The sequence below is a fragment of the Nylanderia fulva genome, unplaced genomic scaffold, assembly GCF_048542155.1.
Source record: "Nylanderia fulva isolate GAGA-0341 unplaced genomic scaffold, ASM4854215v1 Scaffold9, whole genome shotgun sequence".
NCBI classification, from domain to species: Eukaryota; Metazoa; Arthropoda; class Insecta; order Hymenoptera; family Formicidae; genus Nylanderia; species Nylanderia fulva.
In genome coordinates this window covers 409,258-432,696 of record NW_028191026.1, presented here as the reverse complement: position 1 = coordinate 432,696, position 23,439 = coordinate 409,258, and the positions used below count along the sequence as shown (strand labels likewise).

The following is a 23,439-nucleotide window of genomic DNA, read 5'->3' as shown; positions in this document are numbered from 1 at the left end:
TGCGCGCGAATGTGTTGCGCACACCTATCGCGTTAATTCTAGCTTACATATTTCTATCAATTATGTTATAATGCGAAATAAAAAATTGCTCTAATATATATATATATGTATTTTATTTGTTACAGGTTGCATTGCTGATAAGCTGCGCGCAAGTTTGACTGCGGAATTCTCGAGTGCCGAAAGGACGTTGCTTTGTGCGATTTTTGCATCGTTTTTCCACGGTTTCACGAGTATTGCCACAAGGACCAAGAGAGACAGCAGATCAACTGCGAGGTATGCAAAATAAATATATAACACATTTTTTTAAGAAACATATAATTTTTGTTATATTTGTTTAAGTATCTCTATATAAATGTATTTTATTTGTTATTACAGATAAACACTGATAAGCTGCATTCGTGTTTGACTGCGAGATTGTCGAGTGCCGAAATTGTTGCTTCGTGTAATTATAGTTTTTTTTTTATTGTACAATGTACGTAAAATATGCGCACAATTAATTAACGCGTCGGGAGTGCCGTGTAAAGTGTCGGGCAATCGTAATTATTCGTGTAGTATTTTTCGCGAGTGTCGTGAGTGCTACAAAGGAGCAATGATGATCGGCCAAGAGAGGCGAAGGAGATCCAGAGAGGCATCGGGCGACAGCGGGGCAACTATGAGGTATGCATATAAATATGATATAATTTATAACATATTTAATTAGTTAATTTGATACTGAAAAAAATATATAAATATACATACATTTATATGCATAATTTTTGTTTTCAGATCAATAGGTATGTGCTGTGTACTACAACTCCGCTCTTGCACGCGTATCGGTGAGTGAGAAATTATTTATTTTATATAGCATTTCTGTAGCGGTAATGAGGATGCGTAAAGCGTTTTATTCGTTTCCACGAAATAAGCCGCCAACTTTACATATACGGAAACGTTACTCGCTTCGTGTTATTTCACGATGTTGAGACAAGTCTATTGACGCAGTCGCACAGTTCACACAAAGTGTTCCTTTGCCAGAAAACTGTTTTAGGGATTTGCTAAAACGATAGTTGCAACGAACCGAAAATAAAACTATTTTTACAATTCTACGTTTGATACATACAAAATCATGCTAGAAATATTTTTGATTAATTTTTAATTTTTCATAGTTGTCAATTATACGGTATTATCGCGATAATTGATAATAAATTTCATTTTTCGATAATACTTGAAAATAAAATTTTTTATAGAAGAGAGAGAGAGAGAGAGAGAGGGCGATGTCATTTGTACGAAGTGACACAATGTGATTGTTAAACTTTGGTAGTTTCGAAAAGCTGGTAACGCGATAACACGTTACTATATGCGTGTGAGAAGCTGGTTAACACACAATTTAGCTCGCAACTGCCGATATCGACATCTCTAAATCCACTGTGAAATTTCAAAGTGTTCGAAACGCTTCCTTCCGAAAGCATCACGAGGCGTTTCGAGCTCTTCAGAAAGTGCCTTCCAAGTTTCCTCCGGAATGGAGTGTATTGGTCAGCTCGGAATTTCCGTGTCGTTCAATAGAGTATTCGTCGATCTTGCCCTTCGAACGAGAAATGGTCTTAAGCTATAATCAATCTATACGATCACCCGCTTACATCTTTTATTTTTATCTCACGAATTGCCTAAAAATCACATTCATTGCTATCCTAGTCGATTTAAAATTTGAAACATAATTTTTAGGATAAATGCATTTTTATAATTTTAATGTCTTTGAATCTCTCTCTCTCTCTCTCTCTCTATATATATATATATATATATATATATAAATAAATAAATTATCCTAATATAGTGTATATTAAAATTTGCCGCTCTTATTTAAGTTACGTATCAATTTAATAAATTTGAAAATGAAATAGTTTATTTAAAATAATAATAATAATAATAATAAAATAATTGATTTCTCATGCTATAAAATTCGGTTTCAAAATGATAATTATTTCCGACAAATTCGGAAAATAGGCTTTAATTTCTGTTAGAATAGTGATGTCGTACGCGAGATGCAATTACGTTGTAATGTTCGAGTGAGTGTTCGTTTTGTGGTAGCTGCAATGAGATCACGTAATTCACGTACGCGAGGTGCGACACACGCGAGGGAATATAGATGCATCGCGTAAGTGACAAGCGGGAACAAACAACGGGAGTGTGACACGAGTTTTCCGTGCGCGAGATTTCCTCATAACAAGCTGGAAAATTATTCACGCGTGGTTTATGTGCACCCGTATAAATACATACGCGGGAGAGTAGAGCGCGCATCGACATCGCCATTAATTATCATCATATTGTAAAGCCTGCACAGATTTCCGCCAGCAGCGATGACAATGATAGGGGAAACAGTAATTCTAAAACAATTCGAAACCGGTTAAATACTCCGATTTTCTGTACCGTCTGTCACTACGCTTTAAACGCGTTATCAATATTTTTATATAAATTCATTTTTTTTATAATTGAATTATAAATATTTAAAAAAATGATTTGTGGTTTCTACAAATTATATTCTAATTTACCGACAATATACGCGCTATTGCGAATTTTAAATAATATATGATGCTTAAAATATTTTGGCACAAAGTATTCCAGAAGGCTGCTTTCCTCGTTCTCGGTAAGTACATTTTTCTTTTTCTCTCTCGACTCTCGAATAATTTAAAAAGCGAGGGGCTGAGAGCTCAGCGTTTGCTATCGTAAAATGACAGATGCGAAAGGGAACACTTGAAGCGAATGAAGACGAATCCATTCGTTCTTTGAGAAATCGCGTTCGTCCCGATGAGCTCTAGTAGCTGCGCAAAAATGATTAAGGAACACTCTCTCGCGGGATAATAATTATCGCGTTTGTGGTCGTCGACGTCACCGCTGCGAATTACACGCGGGTGTGTCGTGCTATCTGCAACTCTGAAGGGGCCCCGGGTAATTGGAGACGAGGCATTCGTCGGGCTTTACTTTGTTACCGCCTGTGCTCCAGTCTCTCCTTCCTACTCATCTTCATTGGGTTGGGATCTTCCCTTTCTGTCTCTCTCGCTCTCTCTTTTTCTCATTTTTCTCTGTCCAGTGCACGTGGTAACTAGATTCCAGAATTAAACCGTCCACCGTGAAACGACCAGCTGGAGAGGATCTCCTTTCGCGTCTTTCCACTTCTTCGTTCTCTTTTACTGAAGTTACATTTAATACCTATACAATTCGATTCTGCTACTCGCTTGTTACGTCGCGAATAGTTTATTATTTGTTATTTATCTCGCATTTTCGTAAATCAGAAAAAGATTGTAAGTCGTGAATGTGAATTATTTTTTTAATCAAACTTCGAACCTATATACGCATCATATTATACATTTTCGCAGCTTTCTTTAATATCATGTAAAAACGCGAAACGTTTAATTGATTCGATATTCGATTTGTGCGTACTGTTGCAAAAAATATTGAAGCATTTTTATCTTTTACAATTTCGTGCCTCGAATAGAGTGAAATGTTTCCAAAAATTGAGATCAAACCAAAACGCGCCGTCATTTGCGATATTGTGAAAAATGATATAAAACAGTGGCGCGCACATTATATAATATACAATATATAGTAACGATCAGAGATCAGCTGCGTGTCACGCGTTAATTGTTTCGCGATTCAACGTTATGATTAATAGTAATTCTGTAACGTATGATTAATAATTCTTTGGCCGCATATTTATTGTCACGTGTAATCAAGTGTTCCGACACATATTAAACATTTTTCCATATTTTTATCTTTCTCATATTTTCAATTTTACATACCAAATACGATAAAATAAATATGCGTACGCGATTAAAAGAATTAATAACAAAAAATAACGATTAAAAATGTATTGGCCTTTTTCAATTATATTACATCGGACCATAACAGTTGATGAATTAATTAACTTTTAGTTAACTTTCTCTTCTCAAACCATAAGCCATGCTATAATCCATAAAGGAGAAATGGAAGGGCTTCTAAAGGATTGAAGAACAAAGTTACCTAGTTTAGTTACCTAACCGACGTTAATGCAATTCGCCTGTAATCATAAACTATAATCAAACCATCATACTTCAGACAATGTCATGCTATTAACTTTGCGATCACATGTGATCGTGTATTCTATTGTAGGTATCAAAAATTCTATTTTATTTTTACGAGTCTGCTATTCATTTTCTTTCTCACATTTTCGCAAACGCTGTTCTTAACCATAATCGTGTGAACGATCACTTGTAAATGCATGATATTACGGTCATTGTGAAAGTGCAAAACGCTGTTTGTGTACATGTAGATGAGGCGTGTTGAAGCGCAGTATTTAGGGCAAAGGGAAAAAGAAAAGTTTATAAGAACAAAACGAAACTGGAGCACTGCACTTTCTGTCAACTATTTTTTTTCAACAATATGCTACCATTTCCACCTTTTTCCCGTATGTCGTGACCCTTGACAGATCTACCAGTGCTTTATAAAAGATCATTCACGTCGTAGAGTATATAAGTGGATCATAAAAAAGACAATGGTTGACGAAGCAATAGCGGAGAAAATTGTAAAGACACCGTAGCTTTATAAGCTTAAAAAAAGTATATAATTATACTTTGTGAGCAGATAAAACTTTTTGCAAGAACACATGAAATTGTAAAATTTTTTTACAATTGATTATTTAATATCTTTTAATTTAACTTGCGGTAATTCAAAAATGAAAATAATATTATATGCTATACCATATATTATTCTTTACTTGATCTCTAAATTTTTTGGCGATGTCATTATTATTAAATGTATTAACGATACTTTATAAAACAATAATTTTTGCCAAATTTCTGGTAGATTGAACATCGTGGCTAATATTTTGTCTTTGTCACAATTTTAGGACGTCGACGTTCTTCTGGTTCTGTTATCATCCCCGAAAAGCCAGAAACAAAGCAATTATCGTTCTTCTGACGCGGAAAAAACGTACGACGCGTCTATGATTTTTCATAAAAAAATCCTCACGAATGAAAACGCTTGCACGCTCAGGCGAGATTTCGCTCTTGCTTAAAAGGCCGCTTTGATAAGCGCGTTGATTGCATCGCTAAACGTCGGCATTTTACACGTCACGGCGCATAATTTCTCACACTCGACGTCCATTCATTCACATTCGTTTTCTCCACTTTAGCTTTCTGTAGGAATGCATCTACCGGGATCATTTAAAATTCTCGCAAAATCTTACTTTATTTAGAAAAGAAAAGCTTTGTGTGCTTTCGACAAATATCGCTTTATATAAATGTCGAATATATATCTTTTTTTAATATAATAATATATAATACATTTTTGATGCTATTTTTTTAACTTATACAAATTTTGTTATAATAGCAATATATCTGAAATAAAAATATAATTTATATTCCAAAACATGGACTGTGGTTTAATGAAATAAAAAATTTCCGTGGAAATTAGGGAGTTCTCTTGAGCACCAGCACCAGAACGCGTTTCCTATAAAAGCGCGAAGCGTCGTCCCTCGATGCATTTATCACGAGTAACGAGACGCGATTCTACGTCTCGAGTGGGTATTCTCTATAAAATTAAAGCGGCCCGGGAGAGATGCGAGCGACAGTAATTATGGAGCAGTTTATTCCTCCAACACCCGAGTTTAGCAACGTGAGCCTTTTATAATGTAGAATTTTCATGGTCGGCGACCCATTTCGACGCGTGTTTTCGTGTTTCCGCAATTCATTCATACAATTACAAGGTGCTTTTAACGATAATAGATCCCGTAACAATTGCATAATGATATTGACGTGAAAGAGTGACGTCGATAATCCTGCAAGCATTCATTAATTATAAAATATATAAGCAAGAATAAAAAACGACATAAAAAATTTCTATGTAATTTTGTACAATTTACAACAAATTTATATTTTTGCGAAAACTTGCTCTTAATTAAAGTAAGAAATTAAAAGGTCTTTCAAATTAGAATAAAAATTAATTTTTTTCTCGCCCACACTTTTTTTAATAAGGGGAGGGAGGTGAATAAAAAAGAGAAAGGACGTTTCTTAAAATAAATCCCGAATTAACATTTATTTTAATCACTTGATTTTACAGCGAGGAAAAAGAATTGTGCACAACAAATCAATTTCAGTGAAAAATTAATTTTCATCGAAATTTAAATTTATATTGCTCAATAAGTGTGCAACTTTTATAATGCGACGCTGCAACCTATATATTGAAACTACACTGAAAAAAAAATCATTGCACTTAACAAAATATTTAGTTCTAAATTACATTGATATTTATGCATGTATTCGATCGCAGATTTTGTTAAATATTTTTTTTTTCGTGCAACAATAAGTCTTAAACGTATGCAAGCAGGATTTAGTTGCAGTTACGTAATTACACGAAAAGTTAAAGAGTTCAAGTTAAACAGTATTAAAGTAGGATAAATGCCTGTTACGAAAATATACTTTCGCTAGGACGCGCGATAAAGTTATACGTCATTCTGGTGCTAGTAGAGTTCGTTTGATCGCGAACTTTCGACTCCATCAGGCCGAACAAACTTGATGTATCGTTGAACTTTCCGCATATGGCGAACGTTGTATATATACCTCGCCGTTTTGCATCTCTAGATGTATAGTCGTGCCGTGCATAAAGTAGAAGATGATATATCATCAAAGTCCGACTTAATTTATTAATCATGAAACAAGCATTGAAAATCTCATATACGTGTTATCTCGAAACATAGACATTGCAAAAATTACCTTAAGATATTTTGTTATTAAATTATACTCGGTATAATAAGCATTATCCAAAATGGCATGATTGACAAATGAAAAAATAGTTAATTAACGTTTCGAAAAAAATGTTCGGATCGAATCGGAAGCATTATAAATTGGTGAGGGGACGGAGAATCGCATCAGTAGAGGGCAAATCGGATAAACATCGATTCTTGGCCCCTCGGTCCTTTGAGGGAAATGACCCGACGTTTTGTGACGTTGGGTAATATCTGCCGTGATTATTGACTCGAGGCGATTTCGCTCGACGCGATGCTCTCACGCCGGATAATTGGCGATTAATAATCCGGCATAACCAACCCTGCAGAGTGCGGCTTAAATCTTCCACTTTTTGCACCGCTACTTATTACGCAAACATTTTTGCTCCCATTAATCTTGTTCATATACTTGGTCATTCGCGATCGATCGATTGCTTTTATTTTTGAATATTTTTGAATATTAAACGCATCATTCTATCTCAATGTATTCACCAAGATTGAACGCGTTATACCTAGATATTTATAAATAATTAATGTATATATTCGTGAAAAATCTGAAATCATATTTTTATTAATTGATTATATAAAAATATGATTCGTGATCACAAATATCCATATGCATATTTTGAAGAGGAGGAAAAAATACCCCGAACAAAATTCATTAGAGTATACAAAAACAACATACAAAGGGTTGAGAATTCTTGATCGCTTTATTGGTCAATAGAGAACGGCCCTTAACCCCGATCCGCTCTTGCATCGGCATTGTCTTCTCTTTGTTAGACGAGGTAACAGAGAATAGCAAGCATTTCTAGAGCGTGAATGTGTAAACGAGCGGTTATTCCACTTCTTCGCGAATACATTGACGGGTCAAGGGCAGTCGCGAAGCGATTGCATCTCTCGGCAAGATTTATTTTTATTCCTCGAGTCAGCCGAGAGCGACGTATATAGCCTGTTTGAAAACTAGCAAAAAGTTTATATGTAACATCGCATTAAAATGTTGTCAACGCTGCCTCGCTTTTAAATCGAATGACAAATGTTTCATTAATTATGTAAATTTCTGACGCTTCATTTTCGAGAGTAATTAAACACCCATTTTAATCGGACAAATTAGATTTAGTAAACAGATCATTTAGCTGTAAAAAGAATTACGAAGCTGTCAGGTTGGTCAGCGATCGATCTGAATTTACTTGTACAGGTCTCCGTTCGATTAACTATTATAGCTTATCTGGGTCAGTTATAAAGCCTTTTTTGCTGAGCGATTGCCCTTACGTTCCACCTTTTATAAGAACCGATCATAATTTGTTGCGCGTTTGCAGCAAAAATTGTTGTTGAACAACCGCCTATCAAGTATCTGATGACCGTGAAATTAATATCTCATTGTTGGGACTTTGATAGAATTCAATAGAATAATCGATCGATGAAATTCTTTGTAAAAAAAAAAAAAACTGTCGACTCTTCATTGGAGAAAAATTCGAATAATATAAAAATAAAAATAAAAGCACATTTTTTGAATTAAGGAAATTTGAGAGTTTGAAATAAGTCAAAATGATAAAAATATGAGATTCTAATTTGACAAAAGATGAAAAGTATTAGAATTCCATAATTCACGAAGCAACTTTGCCGAATTATTTATCATAAAACATTTGCATAATAATGCGAATCGCAAAGGAAAAAGCGTAAGAGAAGTTTTTGAAGAAGAAATGTTAGGCCGAGTGCATACATTTGCGATAGCAACCCGGAACGACGTAAATTTTTACCGTGGAAACTCTTTTAACGCGAATGTCGCGTTGTCCTACATTTGCGTGAGACGCGAGACGCTCTTCGAATAGAAAAACAAACGCAATGTTATATTACATCTTAATAATTATAATAATTTTTAATCATAGATTTGAATAAGCACGCAGTTGCGTATCAACGATTAAATAATCAAACTTGCAAATATGAATGGAGCGAACTCCATCCCCCCATATTTTTTTGAGGAGAAAACAATTCTCAGGCGCCACAAGGATATCGTTGAATTTTCGATCCCTTTCTAAATAACAGGCAAATAAAAAGCAAGCTTTTAGTAAAGAATCGTAGTTTTCTTAACCTCGTTTGAGAACGTCGATGGCATTGCGCAAACGTCGTTACTCCACATTCGCATTCGAAAGAGAATATCGATACAACGACGACAAGCCACCGTTGTCTGTCGCCTCGTCGTCTCGATAATTCGGCATCTCTTTGAAAACGCGGTCACCTCGATTGTTCAGCGGATAATGAAATTAACGCGATCAACTGGAGCGCAGACGAGTCGTTCGCTGGTCCATGCCCTCTCGCGCGAATGGGCCTTTGACAGGTCAAGGACGGAGCTGCAGAAAGCTGCAGGGACCGTTAAAAAAGAGAGGCGACCCGTAAAAAATTCACGCGTCACCTCCCACGAACGCATATTTCCTGCGGCTGGCGAACGCGCATCATTGAGCGCGATCTGCATGCGTCTGCAAACATCAATTTCCTGCGTGCACTCAGAGAGCCATTTCCGGCGAACGACGACGTGTCATTAAGAAAATTACAAGACTCGCAATTTTATGCGAGCGACCCGGATTCTCCCGCGAAATGCGCTAACGCGTCTCTTCCGATGAAAGAGCTCGTGTGTCGAATCTTCGTAGTCATCCGTCCCTATTATGGACCAACTGTTGCATTTTCGGTTCCTGTATAATCGCGGAGCTTGTCGACAGTTTTCTTCAATGATTTGTGTGACGCGGTTAATAGATTAATATTAGCTCTTTTTTAACCGTGCTTTCTCTCTGTATATGATTTTATCGACTTTGCACGTAATATCATGCAAGGGAGATTACAATAGAAGACACAAGATTGGATGAAGATAATCTTGCCAAAGTTTGATGAAAGCTCATTATTTCCTCTTTGATGTTGAAGTAAATTCTCTTAACCGTCTTATTTTGTTGATTTTCCTCGCATAGAAAGATATTTATACGTAGAGAAAATGTTGGATAAATTTAAATAAACGATTGAAATGAAGAAAGAACAAATACGCGAGCACTATCACAAAGATTGACACTAAGAATTGAGACATCATTTATTAAGATATTATGTGTACAATGGAAAGGAAAAAATCGTCAGGAATTGTACCTCAAAGACGGCCATTAATTACGAACATTTGTTATTAAATATTCCATATAGATCAATTTTTCTTTCAAATATATTATATGATGATCTCTTTCTCTTTCTCGCAAGACTGTTATTATATACTTTGATACTGTAATACTGTATTTCTCGACTGTCGAATGTTGAAAGACGGTAGAAAGAAGCAGCGTGTAAGATTTCACCATGCTGACAGTTCACATAAAATTATAGCAGACACGTCAAAATAACATTCGTGAATGATCAATGACCGTAATATCTTGCTCGTTCACATTTCACGCCTATGTATATTATGACATTTCACGATTATCAATTGAAAATAATCATGCAAAAATATATTCCGCAGTTAAATGTCAAACGATCTTGGCTGATTGGCGGAAATTCTCAATTCAATACCACTATAATAAATCTGAAATACAAATTTATCGATCTTTGAGGAAATTAGAACTGAATCATTAAAAACTTGTAATAAAAACTTGTTCCGAACCAACCGATAATCGAGACTATAAATTGCTATTATAAAATATGATTGCATCTGATGATAAGTCCAGCGATAAATTTCAGACCAACTAGTTATAATAATCTGAATTCCCAAGCTTCTATCGCGAATCGGATGAAAATTGAAGCTATCTAATAACCAAAAATCTCGCGATGAAACATCGAAGAAAAGGTGGTCGATCGTTAATAGTCGAAGACGAACGCAAGGTTGATGCGAACAACGTGAGGCTTGATTATGAGCCGGAGCTGATAATCACGGTGAAAAATCGGTCGCTCGCGACTCGCCTTCGCTATAATATCCGGTAACGTGACGTACCGTTGCGCTGCCGCATGCACACTTCGCAAGAGCAACGTGGGTAAATCGAAATCTCGCGCACACACTCGGACACTGTATCTCCTGGTGCACGAACGCAGACGGCGCGGCGGTTTATGCGGTACGACGCGACGTTAACGCGAGGCAACGCCGAGACCGATTCGACGTCCGCGTGCACACTGACTCCACCTCTTCCTCCGTTCGCGATACCCACCCTTCTCTATCTCTATCTCTCTTGCGTTCTCCACGCGCAGTAGTTTCCTGCATCCATAGCCGCCCCCACCGCATTTCTCCCTCTTCCGTCCTACCATCTTTGCCCTCTTCCTCTCGCGGCTTCATTCTCCGTCTCTTTCATCCCAGCGGGTCCCACCAACCTTCCGCGCTTCGGCCCCATCAACTTCTATATATATGTATATATATATATATATATGTATCTATATGTATGTGTGTCTATGTTGCTCCTTTCCTGCTTCTCGCTCGCGCAATATTTTCCTCTCTCCTGTTTATTTCCTTTCTCCGTCGTTCTCGAATCTCATCTGGGATCCACCTACGTTTTCTGCCTTCTTTTTCCTCGCTTTCTTTACTCTTGCTTTATCAAGCTTTTGTCTTCGAATTTCCGTGTTCCAGTTCTCCATCTCCTTCCGGAACTTATCCTTACTCTCTCGCATGCCTCTCTCGCATTATCTTACATTACCGTAGTCTACTTCTGTTTCGAGATCTTTTTACCCACTTTACATCTCGCTATCCTTTGCATCTTCCGCACTTTTTACCCAATTATTATCATTTTCATATAGATTTTATATCGCGAATAATTTTGCCCCGTTTCGGATATATTTTCCAAAGATTAATCGGCATTAAACATTTATTAAGGAGAATATTTTAAATTTTAAAATTAGGACGAACCCAGTTGCCAAAGTTGAATGATGGATGCTAATATTCGAGCGATTCAATAACGATAACATGAAAAATTCACAGGATTTTGATCATATAATTAAGTATATTCATGGAGCTATGTAAATATGCAATTAACATGTAAATTTTGGGAAAGATATCCGTGCTATTGTATGCTAATTGCAAAGGATGCAATAGTAATTCGAGATGCTATTGTGCCACGATGCGCGGTTAAGCGTATAAACAAGTATATTTAAAAATCAATATCAGATGCAAATATTTTATGAATCTATACTAACGTGAGAGAGGGCATGCGAAAAAAAAAAGTTAATTTCTTCCAACACCGTAATTGAATATATTCGTGATGAGAGAATAGGAATCTTAAACCTTACCAAGTTAATAGGTACTTGGATTCGAAGCGATTCACGTGCAATCATTTTCGCGTGCATCGTCGCTTAAATTAAACGAAATATCCCGTCTATTTTGTTATTGACGTTGTCGGGAGAACAATATATTTTGAGCCACCCGAGATGTCTCGTCGTGAAATCCTACCATGAAATTTCGCGTCGTAAAGTTTCCTACAGTTTCATCTCGCGCGCTCGCAATTTTTTTCATCTCAATTCTTTTCATTAAAATCAATCTCTCGCTCTCGCAGTTGTGCAAATCGTTTTTTTCCCCCGTTGTTTGATTTATCCGAATTTATTTCCATGTTTATTGCAGCATTCGCGTTTGCGACAGCAAACGATCATCGCTTGCACACAACGCGAACGCGGTGTGTCAGACGTGAACTCATATTTGACTAGACGATTCTCCCCCGGTTACGATCATCCCAATGGCATTTCCGCGAAATTGCGCCATATACTCATATTGCATTGTGTCGCACGAGCCAAAATCCTCGCTTCCCAAATGCGGATTAATCTCGTTCCTCATCCGCGAGAGCAGCGTCTTCCTCTTCCTGTCTCGAACGAGTCCCTCCGGGGATGCAACTCCGTTCCTGAGTTGTATCAATTCGACTTCTCGAGAGTCCGCGCGTCTGCTTCATAGACCCCTTTCGTCTTTACGCTTCCGTTCCCGACCAACGTACTCTCTCTCTCTCTCTCTCTCTCTCTCTCTTGTGTTAGAGCGAAATTCGAAGCTGAGCGGAAGTGACCGCTGCGCCGGAAGACGGCGAGGATGATTGACCGTCAACAGGTCGGGAACTTGAGTGGACTCGTACGCCGATTTTGTCGTTGATACAACGGAAATTACTGGAGATTGGAACATAATAACACGGATGATGTCTATTTTAATCTTGACAAACCGCGATGAATTTTTATTCGGCGATGCGGGAGGGCAAAATAAATTAACGCTGTTCTTGAAAATTTTTTGTTATCAAACTTGAAAAAGAATAATTCATTAAATAATGTACACGATTGAATTTCGCTCGATGACTTCTCTGCATTCTTCTTTTTTCAAAATTTTTTGTTATCAAACTTGAAAAAGAATAATTCATTAAATAATGTACACGATTGAATTGTCGCTCGATGACATTTCTCTGTCATTCTTCGTTTCGTGGCAAGACGCGAAAATATACCATGGTGTATTCTGGCGCTTCCCGATGTATATAATCCCCTCGTGAAAATACAACAATCAAAATGATGACTGCCGTAGTTTTCGCGCGAGAGAGAGGTAGGCAGATAGGTAGTGCAACGTTTACCGCATGCCAGGATAATCGCTGACGTGCGGAGTAAACGCGCGACGAGACAATACCGCGAACAATGGCGGTTCCTCTTCCTCCCTTCGCGGTTCATCCCGGGCGCTCCTCTTGGTAGAGTTACTCTCTGCGTGGCTTACGCTCCAAAGTAAAATACGTGGGTGCATATAGAGGGACAGAAAAGGAGCGAGAGAGAGAGAGAGACGACGCACGTATGTACGTTGCGTGATCCGGTCTGCGTGCTGATGGCACTTCAGACTACACTCGACTAACGTGCACTCGCGTGTTTGTGCCGTACGTAGGGGTAAAAGGAGGGGGTGAAGCCTTTGAAAGTTCCTCCTCCACCACGAATCAACCGGGATTTCGAGATACATATACCCGGCGTTCAATCGGCTCGAGGGATATCGTACATGCAACGTCGGTTTCCGCAAATTTCCCAATTCATTGGATCATGTTTTGCCCCGTTTCGGCAAACTCAACTATTCTCGATTCTTTTGACGAGGAAGAAATTTGGAAAACACTTTTGATACAATTGTAGATGCTAAATAACAATAGAAGATAGCGTATCTGTACGAGGAGGGAGTTAGCTTATTTTTTTCAATTATGTATGTCTGCCGTTTCGCGTTTCGAGAGAAAATTGTGACTATGTAAAGGAGAAGACTCGCTAATATCTTCAAACAAAGGGAATTATATTTAAAATGCTAAGTAACATCATTTATTTTTCAAAATTTGCGTAATTTAATTCCCGGTTGCGGCGTAAACGAGGAAATGTGTCTTTCACAGCGAGCGTTCTCATTTCTTACATTTTCCGCAACTTATTTGGTTTCCGCAAATTTAAACTTGTGCGGGAGATATATCTTTCGCGAAACGTCAAAACGCGGGACATCGCGAGGCGTTTTTTGCCTCATCTCGCCGATGATGCATTCGTCCTCTTTCCTTTTAATTTTTATTTCTTACTCGTTAAATGAATTTTCTTCCCTTCTGAAAGATTCTTTTGGAGTACACCCAACCGTCCCTTTTCCCGCTGCATAAATGCGGGCTTGCACCTCGTCGGCATTACCGTCGTTCTCTATGAAGGAGAACCGTTTTTGCAAAAGGGCATAATCAACCTTTCTCTTCGTCGATCTCCTCGACGACTCAACTAACTCCGGAATCGTATTCTCGAAGGATCACTCGCAGGGTCAAAGGACTGCAAAGAGCCCAGGCTCCTTACAAACCCGAGCTACTCTGGCAGCGATTCAAACTTAGCATCGATATCTCGAACTCCCCTGGCGGGATTTGTGGCCAAACTGGATGACTGGAATCGAGTCAATCGGGACCTTTTTTTATTTCAATATTCAATATTTGACAGCTCGAGAATATATGAACCTCGCATCAATTTTCGAGTAAGAAACGTATATCGCGAGCAATTGAATATTATTTATCTCAAAGTGAAATCACGCTTACGAAAGAATCACATTTACAAAAAAAAAAAAAAAAAAAAAAATGTCGTTTTTATACAAAAATTGATTTCGATATTATTATTCATTTATCTTTTGAAAGATAATATGTCTCACGCGATCGCATGATGCAACATAATAAATAAAATTTCCTTGGTTTTATTTCATTGAAAATTATTTAATCGCGCGCTGCTATGATTTAATACGCGATAATTCAGTTCCGTGATATTTCAGCAACTTTCGCGTATACAGACTGGATTCCAGCAACATCTGGCGAGTCTGCAAATTCGGCAAAATTTGGTCTAAATAATGCGGACTGAAATTAATACGATATAACTTTGTTGTCAAATTTGTACGAATTTCCCTCGCGTCTCCTCGGTTTGACGCTGTCTAAAATTCCGCGAAAGCAATCGACGACTTTTTATTCGACAATACACTAATCGCACAAAACCCGAGGGAGATTAAACAGCGCAAAATAAAAAAAACTCCTCCCATTCGGCATTTACATCTTTCATAGAGCGCATTATTGCCGTTTCGAAAACAACGCATTTTTATCCACCCCGTTCGATCCCCACTGGCCATTAATCTTTTATCTTACGAGACTGGTTCACGTGCACACACCATCCGGGACTCACAATGCACCGGAATACTAACTCAAAACGGAGAAAGAAGAGAGGGGAAAAAGAAAGGACCATTTATCGTTCGCGAGGTGAAAAACGCGCGTGGTCGAGAGAAATACTACGACGTTCTTCATCGCGGATTATTCTACGATTTGCGCGAATTAAACGCACAGATCGCGTCATAGCACACATAGCGAGATTAATTCATTCGCATAGAAACGAAAGGACAATATTTTGGTTTACGTTCGACTATGTGCGAATTTCGCAGGAAACTGACCTAGACTTTCGGATTTTTTCAATGCAAATATTTATCCAACGACAGCAGAATGTTGAGTAAAATAGCCGCGAATGGACGGTATTTTATTTGAACGCAATGTCAGACACATCCGGGCGCAGCAATAATGAAATTTTCATTTTCATAAACGTCGCTTTTATTTCTCGAAACAAGAACACTTATTCCCCCGTAACTGTTTTTTTATAAATGACTGCATTCCTCATACATATGAAACCGACCTATATTTCATTTTGTACGTCATTACGTTTACATTACGTTTACATTTTGCAGTTATATTGCGCCGCTGCACGGTTAGCAAACGAGAATACGCCTTCCTTCAAATGCAAACTTTTCACGTGCGCTCGCATGAAATTATTTCATGAACATGAATCGTTTAATTGTGACGGGCAATTTGCTATTCGGCTCGATTTTTAGATCGCCTTTTCCGAGTGCACAGCTATCGGGAAAACTGACATGGCCGTAGACTAACTATATTATCGTTATAATACTTTTAAAAATTGTTCAGTCTTCCCAACATTTTTACTCGTGTTTATCCGAGTATTTGTATCGATTTATAATCACATTATTTTTTTTTAAATTATTTAACACGCAGAAAATAAGAAATCTATAAATGTGTAATATATTTAGAAGAACAATGCCGAAATGTCAACGCTGAAAATCGAAATGCACTAAGAAATAAGTTGCAGGCGAAGTTAATCGATTTTGTCAAACTAATATCACTCGTGAATCGTGAGCTGTTATAAATCCTCGCATCTTGAATTGTGGACCGATCGTATCCCATATGTTGAATGCACGTATTCTAAAGTTATACCGAACAGTTTGTGAACAGCTGCAAAGTTGCAGCTATGTCCTCGACTTGGTATAGACGTTGAACCAAAATGGGAACATGAGAATTAACTGATCACGACAAACTCCAGAAATCTATTATAATACGTTCAAACTCGGTTAACGCTTGTCGAGAGAGAACTGGCGGAGAGAATAGATTTTTTAGTCGATGCTTTTCAAAACTTACTTTAAACCGGTACTCAAATTCAAATATTTGAGTATAAAGCGCCTACCTCTCTTTGCACTGCGTAGTTTAACTTTCTTGTCCATCAAAAGAGAGTTTCGAAATGTTGACACACATATAGTTCTACATATTTTTGCCAGATAATATAATTCGATAAAATTTCGTAATTTAATATTATGAAATAACTTTTAATGAATTATAAAGTAGCAACTGTAGCTTTGATATATGATTTTAGCATACATGTAATAATTATTATTAATTATCTTATTTAATTCATATTTTAATTATTATGTATTTTAGATTAAATTCCTCTAGTATATAATTTCCTTTTTAAATTATTTAAAAGATTCAGATATAATTCTCTTCGCGATTTTCATTCATTTTCATGAAAATCTTATTAATATATATTATTGTACATGAGAAAGATTTATTATTATTTACACTCAACTCTGCTGATATAATTATTAAATAAATTAATTATGAATTAAAATATTAAAAGTGTCAAATGCGACACACAGAGTACACAATTAAAAAACTTTTCATTCAAATCAATATCAAATCATTTTATTTTAACGTATCTATGTGCGTGTTTCAAAATTAAATGCAATAGTTTCTTGCCTTAAATTTGCTTACATATTTTAATCGAAAAGACAACAATAAAAAAAAGAACAAAGGTTAAAAATGTCAAGCGTCGGGGCAATGGTATAATATGACGCAGCCATGCATATTTTGTATATAAAGCAACGAAACCCGAGAAAGAAGAAAGAGTTAGCGTGCGAGATAAATACTCGGCCAACTGGAAAAACGCATCACGGTGCTTCGTTATTCCAGCGCGTCTCGGCATAGATTTTTTTTCTCACTAGACGTCACCGGACGATGAGAAAAAGCGCGAAAGAAAGACTAAAGAGGGGCGACCAGCGTAAAAATGCGGTGATGAGAGGTGGTGTCCCGTCAGAAAAAGTTGTTCCGCAACAATTACGCGCATAGGGTTTAAATAGATAGCACGAAGCGAAATATAACTTTGCTTCGTTCCGGAAACAAATGATTTAAATTTATATCTAGTGACGAAAATTCCTCACAGACTTTCGAAACAACAAACAAGGTTAATAAGGATCATTGCAATTCAAAAATAAATGAAAATAAGAGTTGATCTCCATGTGATTATTTATTGAAATATTTTATTAAATATTATAAAATGTATGAAACGTTATATTAAAATAATTCTTAAACAATCAATAATATTGTGGAAAATGATTACGGTATCAACATAAATTTGTCATGAAATTTCTCATAAAAGAAATAGCCGATGATTCCGGGACGATGTTTAATCGTACATTATTATAACATGTTATATGCGGTATATACATACTATACTAGTTCGAATGACAATCATATCTCGCGGGAAATCCGTGTCAATAACGAGAACTCGTCAGTAGGGACATTAAAGAGGACAAACGTTATGCAACCAAGGGACGTATAAAGACAAAATGTTTATTCGCATGCGCGTTTAGGAAGAAACTTTATGCCCGAATCTAAAAAAAGCATCTCCCGCGAGAAAGAGGCATTTGCATTTTTCCGATAGAATATACAAAGAAGGAAAATATAAAATACAAAATTATTTTCAGAAATTAATCATTATTTTTTAACATACATATACGCTAGATTAAAAGCATTACTGCTCGATTAAAAAGTTAGAGTCAAACGTTATTTTGCAATAAGTTTCAAGAAGATATTAAATTAAGAAAGAGTTATAGAGGTATATATGTATAATTTCCAAGTAGAAAGAAGTCACGTTGGAGCAACTTTTACTGAATAATTTATCTGGATTATATGTTATCAAAAATTCGCTAAAAATCCATTCCTCATATCTCTTAGATTTTGTTTTTAAAGACTTAAACAACACTATTTTACCGTTTTAAAACCTATATAATAAAAATTGCAGTAAAATCTTTTAGAAGTAATAACAGCAATCTCTTCGGTATAAAAATTCAAACTTACAAAATTGCATATTAAATGTAATTTTTAACAAAGATTCTGCTTATACTCAAAGTTGCAAAGTTTTTACGATTTTTCCGTGCAAAGTTCTACGAAATGTCAAATTTCACCAATTCTCTCGCCAATAAACCAGATCGGCGCGATTGTTTGTCACGCAATCGTCCGCGAATATATATTGTAGCGGCGTTTTTTGGCGGTAAAAAATTTGCTGAAACTCGAACGCACATGTAATGCACTCGATCGTTCGGTGCACCGTGCAGAAAGAAAGCGCGTCGATGAAAAAGAAGGGTGCGAGAAAGAGGAAGAAAGGTAAGGAGGGAAATTTGCGAGAGCGCCGGCTAAGGGTGTAACCCGGTCGATAAACCGGGGTGGGTGCGGTCTTCCCTCATCCCCCTGGACCGACAACCATCCCCCGACCAACCCCGGTCCAGCGCCTCCGAGTCGGCGACCGAACGTCGCTGCAACTGCAGTTCTCGCGCGGCGGAATTTCTCTCTCGGCGACGCGATGCGACGTTCTCTCCTTCGATCTCCTTCGCGAACGTCGATTTCTCTTTGTCTTTACCTCCGACAGGATATATATACCGGGGGAAACGGATGCTCCTGTGTTCTCAATAAGCGAACGCGCATTGCAACGTCACAGTTCCTGACAAATTAAACGATACAAGTGCCAGCGGTTTTTTTTATTCTTGTACGACAAGAATTCTTGAAAGGATGTGAAATTGAGCGCAATCATCCGCGAATCGTTGACGCTATTGTAATCTATATTAGGATATGTGCTGATTTAGCAGACGATTGTTATTGATATTGGCTTAGAGTTTGTCAAATATTTTGATGTTTGATAAGGAAGAAAATAAATCCGCTATTTTGACTCTTTGCAATTTTTACGTTACACTGCTACTATGAGTCTATAGAGTCACTTTGTATAACGAGGCGTTTTTCCCGAAGAAAAGACATTGAATTTTGGGTCGAGACTTTTATCATGTTAAATTTATGTGGTATGTGCAATGTCCCGTGGGACAAATGCACCTCTCTAAGGTCAGTAAAAATTAAATAGCGACCGACGAATGATAGTCGAAAACACGTTTTCATCTCTCAGTTGATACATCGAATTCCTCGTATTTTTAGCAGTATCTGCGAGTACTCTTATGTATGTGAGAGTCTGATGAAGTTTAAGAAATTGTACGAGTGAAATGTATGTAGAGGAAATTAACGTGAGAAAATAACGCTTCTAAAATGAGTGAATTTAATTTTTTATTTTAAAAATTATAGTGAATATTGTTTTTTTTTTTTTTTTTATTACCTGCTTAAGGGAATTATTTTCATAATTTAATCTTCGATATTTCCACGTGTTCGAATTCGCTTAATATATTCTCAGAGAACTTTTAATATATTCTCAAGATTTATTTTGCATTTAATTATATATAAGGCGTTCTCGTTTAAATCACTCTTTGAGAAATCATTAATTTAACTTTTCTTTCAACTTTCACTCTACAAACCTTTTTATTTCTGGCTCGTTTTATTTTTATACACCGATTTTCCATTAAAATTTTAATTATGCGCCTATAAACTTATAAACGTTATAAATGAAACTAAACTAATTTTAATTTCAAATTAAAATATTTTAAAAACATACACTCATTTTTATTGACGAACCACTCAAATCATTTACAAAATAAACATAGTGCTCAGCAAATAGATGCAGAGTAAACTTTCTAAAGGCCCGCGCACACAATACGCATGGTATTTGAATTTTTTGACACGCGCTGGCTAGAAATTTCAGCTGTCACGCGATATATCTCTATGTACCTTGCAATGCAGTTCTTTAGATAAAATACGCGAGTGCCGATAAGAGTCTGACGTGACACGAGGCGCGTAAGTAACTACAGGTGGCAAGCAGAGAGCTGCGATATCGACTTCGTCGATGGTCTGTTTCTTCGATGCTGAAGAAACACCGGCTGCGTGGTGTTTCGCTATTCGCTCGCCTGTTCCGTTTACTCTGCCGCAAACGTGCTTCGGATAACATCAAGCGCGATCGCTATTGCTTTGCTCGTGCAAACATCGGTATCAATATTTACGCAGCTTGTTTCCGCAGAGTAGCAAATCCCATTTTTTTTTTAAATAGTCACGGCAGAAATCTCGAACAGAAACCAAATTTTTACGCGTAAAAATTAGCGCACACACATCACATTTCTTAGGAACTTTGAAAAAACGAGAAACGCGCGCTTGGACTTTAGTCGAATTATTTTTAAAATACGAGTTTATGCTTAGATACATATTGCTGCGTAATTACAATTTTGATATAATTTAAGTCTTTTCCAATATTCCTACCACCATTAATCTTTCAATGTGAAATGGTCTTTATTTTAATGGAAATTTAATCAAAAGTTAATTTTAAATAAAATTTGATATTTTATTCGGCTTTTAATTAATTTGCAATCATCGCAACATTTAATATTTAAAAGATTGAGTTCTCTCGTTAAATTTTCAGTGAGTAAAGTTCACTTTAAACTTATGAAAAAATCTATAAATCTGAAAAGATAATTAACAGGTTTTTTGTTTTTAAAAAAGATATTTCTATATTTTTTTATAATGTATAAATTTCTATAAGAAGACTTGTGTAAAAAAATAAAATTAAAAGTAGATAATTATAAATTTTATTGCATAAAAGCAATGATACCTTCAAATTAATTATTTCTTATTAAATTTAGTCATCAGAGTTGTGTTTTTTCTATTTTATCTGTTCTATAAAACGTTACAATTAATTAAATTTTCAGCGTAAAGATAATCTTCGTTATCAATCGCCGATTAAATTTTCAATTTAACATATTCAACAAATAATTTTACCGGAGCATTCTTTTCAAAGTATTTTTTTTGGGACAAAGTTTAAGAGTCTTGGAATTTCGTTCGCGTATATAGAAATTCTATGTAAAGCAAACTTTTTCTTTGCAGTAATTAATTTTCCGCTTTCGATCATTTTCTCATTCCACGCAATTGTACGGCATACTATATCTTTGCGTCAGATTAACACGAGTCTGTCAAATTTTCCATGACAAAAAATGAACAAGCAACTTCACAATCTGCTTATTATAATCTCGATAGAATTCTTCAAACTTACAACCGAGTTGGTGACGTGGTCTAAAGTCTTAATCCTTTCACGTTTCAACTTTTAATCTTTATTTTCCCTAGATAGCAAACTTAATGTAAAATTCACAGAAAATGGTGTTTTAAGCGGTTTCATAAAAAGCTCGTTTTAATCTCATTATATTAAGTCAATCACAATTTTCACGTATTCGGATGAATATTAATTACAAGTTCAAAGTTTTTTATTGAAATCACAGAGTGAATTTTGAGGGAGTTTCATACACACTTGAAATAGCAATTATATCCCACAAAATGAGATTGATAGAAATTCAATTAGTTTTTACATTAATAGCGTTAATATAATGTAATTAAAAATCAATGCAAGAGCTTTGATGCGTTCAATATATGTTATAAATATACCGCGTATGTGTGACCTTTCGATTAGTCTGTCGATGAGCATTATAATCACTTGACGTGTATTCGTACAAATTAGATTGGGAACTCTATGATATTGCGGATGGTCACGTTATTAAATTGTGGACAACATATTGTATTCATTATATTGAACGTAGTGGTTCAAATACGTATTTTACACTAAAGTCTGCTGATTATGAAGGTACACTTTATAACCAGTGCATTTGAAATTTTCAATGAGTGCATCAATGTTTGCAATATTAAATCAGTCGTACATATATCATAATTTTATAAGACATTTGTAAGATTTAAAAAAGTATTTTTCGATATTGCATGAAAATAGAATTATATGTTTAGAGAAATATTTTGCGTACTTATTACATAATAACTTTGTCATACGTACATTTAAAAATATTGCACATATTTTTGCATGAGTTTATCGTAAATTCTTATTAAACGTGATAAGATTATACATGTAAAAATTTGTATACCAACAAGAGAATGAGTAAATGCATAAAATACGACAAAGTGTGCATACGAATGTACATACAAGTGCAATTTTTTGTAAGAATAAAAATATTACCCTTCAGGTATAAATATTAAATTATGACAAGGCTACAACTCATTCTTTTTACATTTGTAACATATTTCGCATTATCGAAAACTGCTGATATTTCAACGAAATCGCGTATAACTTTTTCGGCTGGGATTTAACGCACGTCTGATCTCATCTCATGCCTTTCGATTGGAATAAGTGCATCGTCTGATACATCCAATAGTGAGAAGATTGCCTATAAACCATCAATATATGTGTATATACCTCACAACGTCGAGTCTCGCTATATATGGTACATTGGCTTTATTCAGCATTAACGTATTTTATCACCTTTTCTAGAAATTCTTTTTATTGATTTTGCATATGACGCGCACTTTCCTAACTTGTTATTACAATTAATTTTTTGAATGATTACAATTAATGAGAAATTATAATTATATGTAATAATGAGAAATAAATTGCACAGATTTTTTTTGAAAATTAAATATTAATAAAATGTTAAAATAAAATGGAATTTATTTTTTCCAAAACGGCAATGTCCGTTCGTAGAAGTGAAATTATTATAAAAATGAATTTTCGAGATGGGAAATAAAAATTCAAATTAAAATAAATTGCGCGATATATGTGATTACTGCGACGTGCGATCGCCGCAATCGTGGTGTCGATAAAAATGTTCGTGTCACGTTATTGGCTCACTTTGATCAAATTTATGAGAAAAATGCGCGACAAAAATCCGGAAAGAGAAAGGAATCGAATAGACATTCGCA

At 36.0% G+C, this 23,439-nt stretch overlaps 1 protein-coding gene and 1 long non-coding RNA gene across 23 annotated transcripts in view; one reads left to right on the top strand and one right to left on the bottom strand.

The window, feature by feature from the left end:
• The window catches only part of LOC114946612 (uncharacterized), a 110,244-nt gene that overhangs the window by 45,680 nt on the left and 41,125 nt on the right, over nt 1-23,439 (top strand). Inside the window, exons 3-5 of the long non-coding RNA XR_003822658.2 lie at nt 126-273; nt 376-657; nt 766-815. This is a non-coding gene — a long non-coding RNA (uncharacterized LOC114946612). The remainder of the gene's footprint in view (nt 1-125; nt 274-375; nt 658-765; nt 816-23,439) is intronic.
• The window catches only part of LOC114946604 (uncharacterized), a 190,512-nt gene that overhangs the window by 126,237 nt on the left and 40,836 nt on the right, over nt 1-23,439 (bottom strand). The window lies entirely within an intron of this gene.